Below are 18,213 nucleotides of genomic sequence, written 5' to 3' on the forward strand. Positions count from 1 at the left end.
AACTGCAACAAAAATTGTCCACATGTGGACTGGAATAAAACGCTAAATTATTGCGTAGACATAAGACAAGAAACCAATATTATCGCCCAGAACACATCAGGTCACCGATAAATAACTTGTATTAGAGGAAACACCAGCAAAACAAGCAAGAAAAGTTAGTCTTTTTCTTCTTTTTCAGGAGCAGAAGATATTCATCGCTGCAGCTAGCACAGGGGTTTAGACACGATATCCTGAGGGGAGTTAAGGTCTCCTTCCTCATGCAGATTACAGTCTAGTACAGAGATCACCTTGTGGATGCTTTGCCTCTCTTTTAAAGCCGCAGACACCGTTTCTCTTCACTTTCACAATCATAAGGCTGGAGCAGCAACAAGAGTTCATTTGGAAGCACTTTATTAGAAAACCACGTCGGGTACTGTTATCTACCGTTCCGTGTAGCCTAACAGTTGGAAATGAGATTTTTCCAGCAGCATGATACCTACCAGCTACCCACAGCCCACCTCACAGAACTTCTCAGATCATAAGATGAAAATCCCTGGACAGATCAGTGGTCCAACTTGTTTCTTTATGTCCTAGATTTCTGGCGTCTCAGACTCCCGTACGAGCAGAGCTCTCATTTGAAAATCCCATTTTCTCTCTGTATTAAGAGTAATGGTTTCTCTTGCACATGAGAAGAATAGCTTCCTTTGTACATGCAGATTATATGTTCACAAAAAAACCCCACAAACAAAAGTCCATCAGGGGGTTGCAATAAAGGTATACGTGCAAGCTAATAGAAGCAGTCAGAGCTGGAAAAATAAGGGACACAATGAAACACTTTCTGACACAGGTGCTTGCCCAGCCAGGAACCCATTAGCACCTTGTCAAAAAAGCCCCTAAGCACACAAAAATATGAATTTGGAAGTCATAAAATCCAATGGACATACACAATTAAGTGACCAATGAAAACCTGTCATCATCTCTCCCTGTTTGGAACATAGCCAGAAATGACTGGTGGGAAGGAAAAGATAATTTGGAAATATCTCAACCTCAACTCCTAGTGTGTACTGGCAAGGAAAAAAAAAAAAAAAAGAAAAAAAAAAGATGTCACACAGCAAAGGGTAAGAGAGAGGAAAAAAAGAGTGGTTTGTGGCAATATCTCCATTAATTTTACGAGACTTATGAAACCTGAAGCTGGGCAGTGACTGTTGATTTAGCAGGATCTAGGGGCAAACTTATTGAGTATCTCCCACAGTTTCCATACGGAGCAAGATACAAAGCATCTGCCAAAGACCCAACATCCCTACCTTCACAGTCTCCCACATCAGTTGTCCCCAGTTCCCCTAGGTCACTTCGTCTGCTGCGGCTACAGCTACTGTTGTCTATGTTTTCTGTACCTCGGTTTTCCTAGTCCTCCAGTGTCAGTCACTCCTCGACAAATCCAGTCTCACACCTTCCAATCCAAAGCTTCACCACAGCATGAAAACTACTTACATCTTGGCTGTCAAACTTGACACATAGCGAGCTTAAAGCTTTAGTCTAACTAAAAACATGTTTTGCTGGGCTTCTGGAGTCAAACCTCTCTGGTCACAGCTCATCATCTTTGTCTTCTTCCATTCAAAAGTCTGTTTAAAACTTGTTTATCCTTTCTAGGATTCTACCAGGAATCCACCCATGTGTAACTTCATAACATAAGCCTTTAATTATGGAAAAAGAAAAGAGCCCGCATGAGAAATCAACACACCCACTCTTAGCAGCACACCTCTCCCCACCCTGTTCGTCTTGATTATACATACTTAGGTGGGAAACTGTTTATTATCACCAATTATGGAGCAACTCTATCCTCGCTGCAGAACCCTGTCATATTGCAGATTGCACAAGTACTGTAAAATAAGACAGTCCTTGATGTAAAGAGCTTTTGGCAAGGCTGCCACGGAGAGGACTCCTGGTATTCACTGCCCAGGACACCTCTCTGGAACCCCTTTGCTGTTCACCATACAAGAAAAAGAGGGGGGAAAACTTCAAGAGAAAACATGCTTCTAAAAGTAAGTATCAGACATAGTTAGAAACACTGCTGGATGTAGATTTTAAAGTAAAAGTTGGAACATCTCAGTGATTTTCACAGGATCAATACCTTCCTTCCCTATGTTGTTCATTACATAGTCACTGCAAAGCACAAAGAGACTCGGAAAACTGATCTGACAGGCACTTGGAAATACCCCTGTTTTCAAGGCTTAAGAGAATTAAGGGCCTAACTCTTCCACCAGCACGATTCAGAAATAAATGCAAAGAGTCACCTGCCATTATGCTGCTGTAAAACACGGATGCAGCCGAGATGTTGTGCTTGCTCCAGTGAAATAACTTCAGTAACACGTGCAGATTGACATGCAAATAAACCTCTTGAAATTGCACCAAGAGAGGTGGAGAAAGACAATCTTGATTAAAATTTTTTGAAGGACACTACTATGAGGTGCTTAGTTATGATCAGCTCAACATAAATTATCATATAACCCATTTCCAATGAGAATGCAATATGAGCTAAATTTTACATTGATTTATAGCTTATGAAGGCTTCACTGAAAACCCTGGTTGTTTCAAAAGTCCAGGTCAGTGCAGAATTAAGGTTTGTTTTCTTTCATTAAACAGCTACAATTGTGCATTAGGGGTGGAAGGTCATAGAAATAACAAGAAAAGGACTTAAAAAATTATCATCCCATGTAAGGAAAAAATTATTCCCCTGTGCAAAGTCCTAAACCTGTGTTCAGTTTGGCCTGAATTGACTGCAATGATTGATAAAATGTAAAAGATGATGTCATTGATTTTTGAAAAGAAATACAGTAATACAAGTTATATCTGAAGTCTTTCTCTTTTATTCACAGATTCTAGATGCCTTTTTTCAGACAAAAAGCCTCCACCTGCATCAAGTCCCCATTTAGTCTGGAAGTCTGCAAAGAGCAAGCAGTGGCCTACCTTAAACAGCAATGAAAAATGCGTTTCCCTCTTCTGCTTCAGAGACGCTGTGAAATCTGCTAAAAACCACACAGACTCTAGCAGAGTCTGTGTTCTGGTCACAGCTGTGACATATAGCCAGAGAAAAGGCAGAAATTTGGATTTATTTGCATGGTGTAAATGGATCAGAGTCAAAGCTCAGGGCTGAGACTGTGTGACAAGACGAGCAACTTGCAAAACTGATTATTAAAAGGCTGTCCCACACGAAACAACAGTCACACGTGGGGATTTGGATTTTTCAAGGTACTTGGGTTTTGTCTGTAGGTTTTTTTTTTTTTTAAAAAAATTATTATTACATGTCATTAATCTGTTCAGGCATTATCTCCCTTTAATTCTGCTCATTGCTTTTAATAGTGTATTTCAAGATATCGGCAAAGTATCTCGCTTTTTTCGTATTAGCTCCACTCATGCAACCCTTAGAGCTCAAAGACTTGTGTGATTAATAGCTCTGCCAGCAATTCCTATTTAAAAACTACGCCTATTTTACCTCTTTCTACCCTGCCTCTGATTTTCCTCTACTCCGTGTGCAGAATCCCCATTGCCAGTGTCTTCATGCAACCCAAAACTTTGCAACTTCATTTCTCGGTATTCTTTTTCCACTTGAAGGTGGCCCTGTCGATTTTGTTTGACTGGATAATAATCAAACCACTTAAAAGCACAATCCTACAAGTAGCTGAGTGCCCGCTACAGATGTACGCTGAAAGCAGTAATTCAGTGCCTTTGAAAAAGCTCAGCACCTTGCAGGATGGTATCAGTATGTTTCAGCTTGCTAAGCTATGATTTGCCTGCACCCCTTTTTCTTGCCAAGAAGTCGGCATTACCTCTACTCTTGGATTTCAAGAAAATAAGGTATTTAAACAAGATCACACAGGATCTGCCACCAAGCAGGCAATGCAGGCACCTCATTGCAAGCCTCCTAAGAGGGAACTAGAAGTGTGAGTTAGGTATTATTCTGTCACTCCCTGACAATTTTTTTTTTAATTTTTATGTATGCGTATGTATATATATGGTGCTTCTTGACTCTTTTTAGGTAGCCACGTCTCCTCAATATCTCATTCAGGTGTAGCACGGAAAAGTCTAACAACCCTGGGCTGGCAGCCAAGCTTGCCAGTGACTGACGCTCGTTTAACTGAGCAAAGATTTGCTCTGCTCCAAGCAGGAACCTGACTGCACAAGGACCGGCAGTGACAGCGAGGGTGCAGGCTTGCATCCTAACAACACCGCTTCCAGCTTGTGTTCAGGCAAGTGGAACCAGCACTTAAGCTGAATGCTAAAAGGCTTCAATCTTCTGCTTCTTTCCAATTCACCTCCTGTATAAACCCAGGACTTTCTAGTGAGAGTGCCACATTAGGGTAGTTACATCGCTAATCCGGGCATAATTTTAAGCTCAATGAAAGGTGATTTAAATGTTGAAGGAGGAGAAAAGCAAAGGGAGGCACAGAAGAGAGGAGGTAGAGAGGAATGAATTGCTTAGAATACATTTTAAAAAATGTATTCTTGCCAGTAAATGATAGAAATAAATCAGCAGCATGAAGTCACTGGTAGCTGGATTTAAAACAGAGTTTATGACCATTTGCTAAGGGGCCAACATAAAGCATAAGCAAAACTAATAAAAATACAGCTTCCACGAGCAATGATAATGTTAAGCTTTTGGAACAAATTCTTTGATTTAAATGAAATTACACTTCTCCAAACACAGACTACAGGAAAATTCAACAAAATCTCCGCCCCAAAGGTTTTACTGTCTAACTAGTCAATGACCTGGAAGGGGGGGGGGGGTGTGCGTGCACAGCGGGGTGGGTGCAGTAACAGAAATAAAACCATGTAGAGTGAAGTCTCTGCCCAGGAGGAATATATGGATACCTAAATCTCCTTGCCTCACTTGGTGACAAAAAAACCCCCCACAAAACCAAACAAAAAAGAACACAACACACACCTCATTTTCCATGGAGAACAACTGAAGAATTACAGCATTTGCGTAAGCAATTTCATGGTTATTAAACAATTGGCCCCCCAATCTCTCTCTGTCTCTTTTTTTTTTTTTTTTTTAAGAGAGGATACTTTTTCTTTAAGAGAAGTAATTAAAAGAGGCAAAATGCTCTGGTCGTACTTCGTTTTGAACCCAGGTGGACTAGTAAGCTGCAGAAGAGTTGTTCTTGTGCACCTGATTTCATCAACATTCCCACAGTTTTGGAATCTAGTCTCTGGTGCTTTTCAGTCTTGGAGAAGTTGCTAACTATGACCCCATTTATCAAACAGACTAGCAATGTACTGGTCAAAGAATGCATCCTTTACATATCCAGTGGCCTGACGTTGGGTTTGATGTGCAAGAAACACTGTACCAAGCTGCGAACAGTAATGACGTTAGCCTATCCTGTGGACTGAGATAACCTCTTAAACTTTTCATCTCTTAAAACTTCGGTTTACATTTCAATTAGGTCACAAGCAAAATCCATTTGGTCATGTCAGTCTACAGATAATATAGCTTGATCATAAAAATCATCACAGAGCTAAGTACAATTGGTAATCTCTTAGCAGGCAAAGATGCTCTAAATTAGAAACGTGTGGGTGGGTTATGCATCTCTACTATCTGTCTGCAGTAATCCATCCGCTAAGTACCTTTTTTCGTATGTTATTCTTAAAGTGAATATAAAAGTGAAAATAAAAATGAAAATAGAAATAGCCCAACTAAAGTATACTAAGAAATAAACATCAGTGGGAATGGGCAGGAAAAGCAAGAGTGGAAGCGAAGCCTTCTCAAAGAAAGCCCTTACAGTCCACACACACCCGAGAGATCCTGTGGCCAGATTTCTGCCTCATCTTTCACAAGACAGAAAACCAAAGATCACCAAAAACCTTGGCACCTTTAATACTGAAATGGCTTCTGCCTCCTCCTTTCTCTCTCCGGGATTTTTTGAAGCTGGATCTTATAATTGAAAGCCAGTGGATTAAGCATAACACATCAAACCACTGTTAACACCCAGTCTCCCGCAAGGCTGAATCCTAACAACTCTGTTTTCTGCCTACAGTATGTGCAAGCAAGTGGAACCACCACATGCACTGCATGCTAAAGGCCACAGCCTTTGTCTTCTCCAAGTTCTGTCTATTTCAGAGGCTAACATGCTGCAATTAGTCTAATTAATGTGAAACAATGAGCTGTGTTACCACTTATCAAATTGATTGTTCCCCTATCAAAACAAAACAGGCTGGCTTTTTGATGTAATTTCAAGAGATGATTTGAAATGTCATGTTGCTGCAAGCCAATTACCTTATGACTGGAGTCACGGTCAACAGAATACATAATTAGCACGAGTTTGGGAAGGCTGCTTACTGCTAGTATGCTAATTAACTGTCTTTTGTCATAAAACAAAAAGGTTGTAGCTAGGGTTGTGAAATAGGTCTTTTTTATTTACATTTCTTTGTGCTTATCAATGTGAGGCATGACAATGCAAAAGAATGGAAAATTTTAATTCCACTACTTCAAATTAAAACTGAGCCGCAAGGTCAGGTACAGCGTTGGGCTACAAGCAACGCTCAGCTCTCCCTTGCGTGACACGCAAGCTGCACCCTCTGCCCAAAGCGCAGCAAAATTAAGCACCGAGTGAATCTCACACCAAAGAGCCACCACGTAGCACCTACGAAAGGAGGAACGGGCACTCCATGGGTACCAGATGCTCCTTTCCAGGAAGGAGGAGGGTGCCTGCGAGAGCACAAGCGCCACCCTGCCAGCCCCAGGCTGCTCACCGCACCTTTACAAAAGCACCCTCCAGAAAGCTGAAAAAACTACACTACACACAAATGACGCTATTATTTCTGCTTGAGCGTGGTGCTCAAAGAGTGCTTAACGAGGGCGCGTGGGATAGCAAATGAACCCTGCCTGTAAGTAAAAAGCTTCATAACTCAGCTGCTGGCACCTCCTCTCTGTCGCCTCATTTGTGTGATAAATGTTGTATTCCTCAGGCATTCGTTACAGGGCTCATCCTGCACGGTGCTGGGTGCCCTCTACAGCTCTAGGTTTCAGGGAAAGCAGAGGAGCTCATTACTTTGCAGGACAGAAATCTACCAGAAAGAATCCAAACTTAAACGCCGGCGATCAGCAGCTCCCGACCTGCCTTCTCCCATCCCGCTCATCACTGCTCCACACACAGCCACGCTGTCACGCCAGGGAGACGGAGGGCAGGAATTAGCTTAGTGAATCATTGTTAATTCCTACCAAATTAAACGCTGGTTTTCTTTCTCCTGCCTATAATTCAGCACTTTATCTAAGGTTTTGCTTGGCCTGAGCAACTCCCGAGAGCAAGGTCTGGAATCACTGGAAGTTTTAATGATGTTGTTTTTCTAACAGCTGCTGACTTACGAATCCTCCTATTTGTCGTAAAAACGATTTTGTTTCTCCGTGCATGCTTGGTTTGAACCACTACAGAGATAACTCTCTTGCTTCTTGATAGCCCTTAAAAGCGAGAGAGATGTGTAAATCACTCTCTTACAGAGAAGAGAAATTAAGTGTTAAAAAACTTGATCAAGAAGTTGTCAAGCTTGCCTTTTCTGAAGACTTTGTTTAGATTCAAACCCAGTCTACTCCAGGTTCGTATGAAAAATTGCAAAGTTTCAAGTACAGGAATGGCATAGAGTGGATCATCTTTAAAATTACAATATGGAATCAGTAGGCATTGCTAAGTTATTTTCCTAATTTCTCTCTTCTAATCCGAACTGAACTCAAATTGTAATAAAATTAGGTATGCGTGCAGGAAGGATAAATTTTTATCTTAAATGATGAAACCTATAACGAATAGGAAAACACTCATTTCTTCTGGTGCTGTCATTTACTAGAATCAACATCATCCTTCCTGTCTTTATTCAGCAGAGAAAACAAAGCTAATCCCAATTTCTAAAGAGCTGGCTAATAAAGGAGTCAAGGGATCATTAGTCTAATTAACTCATTCCTGTTTTCAGTTTACATTTCATTATGCTATTACACTCTTTGAAATGTCAATTTTTAAATACCATAGAAAACTGTTTAACACATTATGTCCAACATTTAAGATATTATGTTCAACAAATCTAAGGACATATAGAACAGTTACTCAATATTAGTAAATTAATAGTATCCAGGTACACAACTAAACATCTCCCAGCTAGACATTTCCGTAAACTTTATTGATAGAAAAATCAGGGAAATATTTCAGTGACACTTGGCCCCTTGCTTTAAAGTGGTGCTTTTGCTACCCGAGTATTTCATAATAGTCAGGTAGATGTCCTTTCATCCACTTCTGGTAATCAGACAATTTTATTCTGAACAAAAAAAAAAAAATAAAAATCAATTGGGACACCAAGCTACAATTTCCTGACGGTTGTTTCTTCTTCTTTTTACTGGGTGTCTTTCTATAGCCTAATATAATGAGTCACTTAATGTCTTTTAAGTCAATTTTTAAATTGATTGAATGAGTCATTGAGTCATTGACTGTCTTTTAAGTCAATTTTTAAATAAATGCAACTTCTGTTAAATTGATGGTAACTTCTATAACCAGCTGTTTGCAAACAATCAACCTGAGTTAACAGTGCAGGCTTGTACTGCTACACTTGTCCGGAGAAGTGCAAGTTTCATTAAAAGAAATAATAGAATAGTTCAAGAAATTAATAATACGTGTGTGCACACAAAAGAAAATAGGAAGAGAGAAACTCACACGCTCCCATTTGCCCGTGGGCGCCTCTGAACATCTCACGTGTACTGGCTACCTACTTGCTGGGGAGAAAAGAGCTTTTGCTTGGCATTTAATCCAGTAAGTCACTAAACGCGTGTAACACTACACATGACTTGTCCCCGAGCATCTCTTGGATTATTCACATGTTTAAAGTAGACATACATTGCAAACTGCTGGACCGCAGCCTGAAGTACAGAGATGTTTTGCCCATGTGCTGCTTCGTAGTGAAACGTCTCCAGGAGGCTGGGATACCTGAGCAATTCAGATGGGCATGACTGGCACTACCTCCTTGGTATCCTCCTTTCCAAATGCCCCGTGATGAGATGCCCCCACCACCTGCCCGAGACTCCTCCAAAGAACTCCTTCCTCCTATGAATTTGCACAGTACCTACACCAACCATCATCTCAGTAGCTGACAGAATCAGGCTATACGTGCCAGGGTACACCCATAATGTTCTCCCAGTGAAAATGTCAGACATCGTGATTCCTTTGTATGTATTTTAAGGGATGCTAATGACTGCTTGCACCGACTCCAACTCATAGGCAAAATGAAGACAGACACATTGAAATGGGAATGAAGCATGACAGCAACTCTTACATAAATACAATCCAGGCATCAATTATATCTGCTACAGCATGGGCCCAGTTATTAGTCATGCTGGATAATAGGTAAAGAGATCTGATCCTTACATATGTGTGAATCCTCTGTTGAGCATCCAAGATTCACCAAGACGCTATTTTAAAACTTTCTGATGTTATCTGGCCCTTACCTACAGCAAAAAGCTTACTAGTTAATTCCCGGGTTATTTTAATTTCTGAGAACTGGAATTTAGTCTTCTGAACAGCCTGGACCCTCATGAGACCAGTACAGCATCTCTACGACATCCTCTAATTGTGACAGTGCACTAACACAGGTTTAGCTCTTCTATGCTACAGATGCTACAGAAATCAAGTTTGTTTTAGTATCCACCTGTTCAGCCTATTGCAGGAAAAGAAATCCTTGCTGATCCTTAGCAAACAGAATGCGTGGCTAGATATTTCACTGTTTGAAGGAAACCACGCTGCTGCTCGTGATCAGTGTTTTTGTGTAGCTGTCCTTGCATTCTTGGAGGGAGGAGCATTCAGCTTTAGGCACCCAAGTTTGAAAAGTTTGAGAACGCAAGCTTACCTTAGAAACCTCTTACCTGGCAAGACACAAAACTCCACCTCAGGATGAGAAGCCAATTAAGATATATTTATTCAAAATTTGAAATTGAGGGGCAATTTGAACAGCGGCAACCATTCACAATGAACCCTATGTTATGGAATCCATGCAATGCATTTCTGGGATAATAGTACAGGAACCCCATATCTGCAGGAAGCAGAGAGGATGCTACCATTCTGCTTTCTGTCACCAGGAATAACACTAGAGGAAAAGAAGTGCCTTTAAAAAGATGTAAAGGAGGACTGCAAGTGCAGTGCACGGATTATTTTTAATGGCTTAACAAGATTAAACCACATCCATTAATTAATGTATTTTGAGAAGGCTAATGAAAAACAACATATCTATCTTTTAAAAACATAATACACATATCTTAAGTATCAGCTTTGCTTCAGGAGGACTGAATCCAGATAGGAACTGTGGCTAACAAGGTACCTGATAATGCTGCCGCAGTAGGCTGGGAGCATTAGCTCTCATTAATTCATGTTCTTAGTGTTATTCAGCATCACCGCCTGACCCGAATGTGATATAACAGGATGTGGCATGCCAGAATGCATCACAACATGTTCAGAATCGGAAAAAGCAAACAAACCCTCAACAACTAAACTTCCCTGCAGCCCCAGTATGGAGTTCAGCATTCCCAACTGGACACAGTCTTAGCTTTATTATCCATGTCTTATACCTCCCGTTGGCTGTTCAATTACTATTTTCTCTCACCTGTTTTCTAAAGCAGCCAAAGCAGGTCAATGCATTTTCACTTAAGAACAAAAGCACAGGATGCCGCTTAAAAGCTTTGACTGTCTGGGGTCTTTTAATTTCTTTCCCTCCGTGTGTGTCTAACCTGGTGCCACCCAAATCTAGCACTGTCAAGTGAAGACCAAGGTGATTAGGAGATACACACTGTTATTTTAGTAAATGCCTTAAAAAAATATTAAAAAAATATTTGGACCTGAAACAAGCCTGAAACATTAGAGCAAAGGCAAGTACAAAAGCAGGAGCTACAGCACCGTACGCCCCGTCTAACAAGGTGTTGAGCACCAAAGCCCAGGGGACTCTTGGTGCTCTCGCTGTGAAGATTAGACAAGAGCACTCGCGCAGGACACAGCAGGAATATGAAGGGACATGAAGTGAGCAATCCCAGCAGACAGCCTGTTGAAATGTCAGTCAGGCACTCTGCCTCCACCACCTTTCACAGAGCTAAACATCTCTTTATGTCAGAACAAATTGGGCAATCCTCAAATCTTTTTTTCCTCTCCCCTGACTTCAATGCAACAACGAGCGCCAGGAAGGAGAGCGGGAGGGAGCGCTCACAGACAGTTCAGTTCACTTCACATGAAAGCGCCCTGACACGCTACAAGACTGAATACTGATATTGGCAACTCTTACAATCTTATCAGAGAGGCAGGAGCAGCAGCAGGCAGCGTGCTACAGACCTTCCCCTTTCCAATTACACTGGATGGCTGTTCCTTTCCCAGGCATCCCACAATGTCCTTTGAAAATAAACTCCTGGGCTTGATCAAAGGCCACAAAAGCAAACATGTCATTTCCTTATTTACGAGCATATTTACTTTTGTCATCTTTTTCTTGTTTCCACTCCTACCTTCCCTCGTTAGTCCGTTAAGGAGGTCTAATTTAAGTGGCGTCTAGCACAGTGCTCAAATGGAGACTGGTGAGCGACCGCAATCTTATTTTAAACTATTTGCTTTCACTTGCAAAATTCTGTACAGGGTGTTTGGTTGGGGTTTTTTGACCACAAAAACATACGCAGAAGTTATTTTTGCAGTATAGCAGTAAAGAAATGTTCCAACTGACTTCTGTGAATGTTAGAGAGGTCTTAGTTTGACTGTATAGAGGTACAAGAATTACTGTGATTTATTTTTTAATTTGATTCAACGCATAAAACATTGCCTTAAAAATCATCAATTTTCATTCTTAAAAAATAAAAAGAAGGAAAAAAAATAGCAGCACCAAAGGAAAACAGAAAACTTAACCCAGCCAAGATGAAGGACTCTGAAATCACTGGAGCATCAGCCTCCAAGAACAGCAAGACTAAGCTGCTAGTTCACCTTTAGGTTATAAAGGTGTCACATAATAAAATCTATTATAAAATACATATCTATCTAAAAAAAACCCCCAATGCCATAAAACACACCACCAAAAAAAAAAAATATCTGTGGTTTTAAAAAAAAATGCAAAGTGAGTATCGATAATAAAATATAATTAATTGGTCACTGTCATGCCTAGCCACCTATTCTTTAGATCACAGGCTTATTGCAAGCATGATCATTTGTACAGAATGATCAATTCCTAGGACGTTAATCTGGATAATAATTTCTAAAAGTTGCCTAAAAGTTCTAATGTTAATTGATCACAGTTAAAGATCAGATGCATTACATCACAATTTCAAGTTCCTATTTATGACATTCTGGTAAGCAAATGTCTTGTGTATGGTACAGACATCACCAGACCATTTACTGCCCATTACTGCCAAGAAATGAAGCCCATGCTAGAGTAAACTGTGCAGTTTTCTGGCATTCATTAAAGGAAGAAAGCTTTGTAAGAAAAAAGAAATACCACTGATTTTTACAGGTGTTTAATAAAGATAAGCTGAAAAAAGGGTTCCTATTTTAAGCTTGGTGATAGCTAAAAATGCATTCAAATATGTTCAAAAGCAATCTGAAGTCTCCTAAAAATGGGTGTTTAAAAGTATTCAAGAAAACAGTAAAAATGCAAATAATATTTGTCACATTATTGTAGGATATGGGACAAAAATGCTCATAAATTCAAAGAACCCTGCTGAGCCAAACTGCATTTCATTTAAATATGACATTATTTGGGAGTCATTAAAACAGGAGTAACGTTTATCAGTTGCATTGTAAAGGTTAGTATGAGAAAACAGCAAAAGTTTGCCCATAGCAGAAGGAGTGGTGCAAAGGACTATGAGCATAACACCCTTAATTTTAGTTGTTGTAGCTGTGCCACGGCAATAAAAAGACTTAATGTAATTGATAATTCACTACTGTAAAAATACAGCAGTAAAAATAATGAGGAAGAACCAGTATTTTCAAGAATCTCTGTTCAATGTTCTAATATCCTTCATATACATTATAATGAGACAGATTTAAAAAAAAAAATAATGAAAAAAGAAAAGAGTGCCAATAGCAACTGCTGACTTTCCATTCAGGAATGTGTTCAATCCTGAAAAAGAAGAAAGCATACAGTGCCTTGTGATTGCTACAAAATATATACAACTGCTCTCGCTCTTCCATTCCAACATGTTTCCCCGATTATTACTTTTTTTAATATGGAAATATAAACCCACTTAATGGGACCCTTAGGCTACACAGAAGTGGGCTAATACGTTGGTTTTAATATAAAGAGCCTAACTCTCACAATTAAAAGTGTCTAACCTTGCTGAAGAGACATGCTTTCTAGCTACAGCCACGAAGAACCTTGCGCAATTGGAGACGAAACGCTTCTGTTTATATAGACTTGCAGAAGTCTGCCTGTACTCACTTCTGAAAACACACTGAAATGATGCTAAGACCCCCCAAAACTCCGGAGCTGCCATTTTGAGCCTCAAACTGTTCCCTGCAGTCAATCAGCAGCATTAATTGCTGCTTATTTGTACCTGGAAATCAAGATGTAGATGCACACAGAGGCCTTGATTACGCAGACATTTAGTCAGTGGCTTGACTATTGCGAGTAGTTTTTGGAGAAGCAATCAAATTAAGCATCCCATTAAACATCTGATGTAGGTAAATCAGTTCCCAGGTCTTAAAATTTGATCCATCTTGCTTTCCTCCATCTATTAGATTCATTTGTATTTGTAAAAATCAATCACACGCTTGCCTTAGTCTTGCCTTAATTCTGTCAATGAATTTAAACACATCACATACAGCACTTTAATGTAGTTTAGATTCAGCTATGAAGACGCATAACGGTTCTGAGTTAAGATAATTCTGTGGTAAATGGTGGCTCCCCTGGAAGTGATGCCAGTCACCTGGACTGTCCGTGAACCGGTCTCTGGTCTCTCAGCTCACTTTGTGTCTGTTCCCTTCCAATGCGTAGTGAGTCATGGGGTCCGAGGGGACGGGGAAAGGAGCTGGGGTGTTAGACTGCCTTAGTAACGGGGCAGAAGTCCCTCAGGCACGCACATGTTGCCCCCGAGCCAGCGCTGCTGGCACCAACTTTGTCACAGCGATGGCCGGGCAGCGTTTTGGGGAGGACCCAGCTGAACGCTCACCAGCCAGGCACAGTTCTCACCTGGCGCCTGCGGGCAGAGCTCAACACCACCACTACTCACAATATTTTTCTACTAAATGTCTTTTCCCCCCACCCCACCTGGTGGTAGTACAGTCTGTACCACTCCATTTTCCTACCTCAGGCAAAACGTGCAGCCTTTCCTGAAGCTGTTCCGAACAGAAACTGGAGTAACGCCAGGAGGCTTTTGCTCAAGACCTCCACAACCAGCCTGATCTGCATTACACCACATGGTATGCTTTCTCCCAAAATCTCCATGTGACCTGTGCCAATTTGTATTCGCGTTATTTTCTTTGAGCTTGAAATTGATTTGCAATGTTCTCTCTGAAGGCTCACCATTTACATAATTTGCCATTATTCCTGCATCACACACTACTCCACGTCACAGGCGAAGTTCTTCACCACAGAAGCGGTCAGGCGTGGGCTTAACTTTAAGCACAAGAGGTCCCCGGAGACATCTCTGCTACTGCTCGCATGCTACACTTCACCATACGCCTATTTACTTTGTCGTGCCACAGACCATACGTATCGTAGCTTCTTGGAGCTATTAAAAGTGGACACACGGCAATCGCAAGCAGAATTGGGCTTATTGTCTCCACAGACTCGTGCTAATATACCAGCGTCTCAAGACATCACTTCATTTTCATAACAAGGAGGAGATTTAATTTCAGCGGATTTGTGCAAAAAGCAATTTGGAAACTTTGCAACAATGATATTGCTTCCCATAAATGCCAAATTGGTAAAAACATCATAAGAGGCAAACACAGCACATTCACAATATCATTTCTTCTATCTTAAGTACCAGCATTATTCAAAGACATTATACTGCTAAGTATCCAAATAATTCATTCATTTTAAGGATCGAAAGCATAATATTATTTTGTTAAATTAAGCTCTCTCTTTTCCAAATCCCTCTTTTGCACTTAAACTGAGGGAATAAAGGCATCTGAAAAATGCATCTGCATGCAAGGCTTTTATTTTCAGTTTTCAGGGTCTGCTCTGCTCCAGTTGGGGTGTGCCCTTGCATTCTCACTGAGTACCAAAACACAAACCTAAGTGCAGTAATAACTGTAAACCCCTGCTTTGGATCACAAAGCGAGCCACAGGTAGCATCTCATCCCTGTCTTCCACCGCTAGCAGGAAGGAGGCAGCTGGCAAGGGAAAACATCGCTCACCTTTACCTTACTGGCACCGCCATAACACAAAATCTCCGCTTAAAAAGAAATCATAATAACGGAAAATGACTGTTTAAAATGATAGCAAAGACCAAAAGTTCTGACTACGGCAGGTTGAGGGAGGCAGACAGCCCGGTTTTAAGCATACCCTATTAACTGATGAACATCAGGACTTTGTGGTCATTTAACACTCCCTATAAATGAAGACTTGATAACAGTTATTGATCTCAGTTTTCCTGGAAGAGGATCCCTGGGCTCAGCAGTGAGCAGTTTTGCTTCTCTCAGTTCATAAATACAAGAATAGAGCTATTGCTCAAATGCCACCCTCGCTGCTGAAAATGAAATAAAAGTAAAATTTCAGTGCAGCACGGAAGCAATACAGGTGTATTTCCACAGGGTTTTTTTGGTAGATAGCCCAAGGTTAATATAATCTCAAATTTCCTTATGGGAAATAGAGAATCGCCACAGCTGAGCCCTGCTATCATTCAAAAATATTTCCTTAGTGAATGTCTACTCAAACCATAGAAGTATACAAGTTACTGTTCTTATTTAATTATTGATCTTCCTTGTGTTACCATGGTATCTGAATACCTCCGAACATCAAAGAATCCAGCCTAACTACACAGAAGACAGGACTATGAGCATCTCTGCTGCCCAGGCAAGAAGCTGAAGCAGGGAATGGGAAGTGTTGGGTTGGTGCATCCCCAGCACAACTACATCACAAGACACAGCTGGCAACAGCTATTGTCTCTCCTATCTTATTCTTTTGTCATTCAAAACTTTTCCCCATTTTCCTTCTTTCTAGCTTTTTCTCCCTAGAACTCTGCTATTGACTGGTCAAATCAAAAGCTGCTTTCTAAAACTTTCTGTGATGCCACCGAAAGCGCCTACATCACTGATAATATATTCTCACACGACTTAAACAGAGAAAATTAATCTCCTCTCTTTCCATCTCCCCTTCCCCAAAAACCTGAAAAACAATCTCTGCACCTCCTGACCCCCAGTTCAGATTAAACCTGGATATCGAAGAAGAGACCTAGAAAGAGGTGCACGTCCCTTCCAATGTGGATTTAAGGAGAAGCTACACAAGTAGATGAACTGTTGAACTCGGTCCTCTGTCTTAAAAATACATTTCGGTGGGATTGTTAATGCACGATATAAGTACCCGAAAGATGTAACAGACTTCTGAAAAATGAATTAAGGACGTATTGCCATCTCCAGCAAAATAATAAAAGTAGAGAGATTAAGAGGCAAGCATATCTTTTTGAATTGTAAAATAGGTTTATAGGTCTTCTAATAACAACTTTTACTCAAACCTTACATAAATAGGCTTATATGATACAAATATTATGTGGGCTATGTGGAAACTACAAGGTCCCTAATCATGTTTAGGGATTACTTGACAGAACAGAGACATTTCATTCCTACTGGACCTAGGGATTACAGCAAAGAAACATCTAATATTCCATTTTTTAATTTCATGCATTTTTTATTTACCTTTAATGATGCTGTATATATTCATCATCCTGAAATATTAAAACAGTATGAAAAAAGTAATAAATTGGTGGAAAATTTAGGGAATGGGAATGCAACAGCACGCAAATCATACACTATCAAGTGCTTGATACACATTTAAAATTACTGTCTAGTACAGCAAAGCCAAATTCCTGGCAGATTTCTGAAGCGCAAAGTCACAATAAGAAGATCAGCAGAACAGACTGAAATAATAGAATATTCATCCCCCTAATCCATATGCAATTCTTTAGGGCTTTTTTTTAACAATGCATATGAGGTCTGACTGTATTCAGGATTTAAATAAGTTGTCTCTCTCTCTCTCTCACACACACACACTCACTCTGTATTTTTGTTTTTTAAAAAAAGTATATACAGTTATCATTTCTGCTCTACTGCACCCACATTGACAAGGTTAGCACATCTCCTCACACCCCAGATGAAACAATAGCATTTTAAACAACAAAAGTGTTAAAAGAAATACATTTATTCATACCATTGAAACCTCCTGCAACAGCTTTGTTGGAACGAGGGGGTCCAGTTTGCCTGGGAAAGGGATTTATTTTTAAAAAAAATTTTTAACTCTTTCCTACTTCATTCTAAATAATTACTGGTTAATTTAAAGCAATTTCACATTTAGTTATTGGCAATAAAATTTTGAGACCAGTATTAAATCTTGGAGAGCATGCCTTTCTCTCTAGACAGATGTAATTTGAGATCTGGTATTGTATAAATGGACAGAGACCTAGAGAGAAATAAATCATCTCTCAAAAGACAGATGCTGATGATAATAATGATACATGTAGAAAATGTGCGTGAGGATGGGTGACTGGGAGGTGCAGTATAAAACTTCCATTGCCATGCATGAGATTACTGAATTAATTTCAAGTAGCGCAACGCCACAACTGAGTTGTAAGATGTTCCTCCAAACAGGAGCATAAAAACATTCATCCCTTATTGTACAGACATACAAAGCCTGGTCTTGAGATCAGGCAGGTTTTACACAGGTTTAACTCTCTGATCAGGCTGCAGAACATCAACACCACAGATGGGTGATATTAACTGAACACAACCAAATATAAGACATTTGCAACGGTAATATGGACATGGACTTGCTAAATAAAGGTGCCTACATGTGATAATTATGGTGGCCACATGCAGAAAGCAGCTTTTGCAACGAACATGACAGTGCTTGTCACAACTCTTAGTGAGGTGAAGGAGCACTAGGACAGGTGATGGTACATGGAAAGCCATCTGGTAAGTGGAAAAGAGCCACCACGTCCTACCAAAACCTGACTACCCAAACACAGCTATTTGTAGTAGCAGGTCTCATGAGAAATGGCCTGGGGTGCAGAGTCCTGCCCAGCATTTACCA

General features: G+C 40.3%; 1 protein-coding gene across 29 annotated transcripts in view; it reads right to left on the minus strand.

Moving 5' to 3' along the window:
• ESRRG (estrogen related receptor gamma) overlaps nt 1-18,213 on the minus strand; it is a 406,664-nt gene that overhangs the window by 210,287 nt on the left and 178,164 nt on the right. The window lies entirely within an intron of this gene.

Source organism: Falco peregrinus, chromosome 11 (genome assembly GCF_023634155.1).
Source record: "Falco peregrinus isolate bFalPer1 chromosome 11, bFalPer1.pri, whole genome shotgun sequence".
NCBI lineage: Eukaryota > Metazoa > Chordata > Aves > Falconiformes > Falconidae > Falco > Falco peregrinus.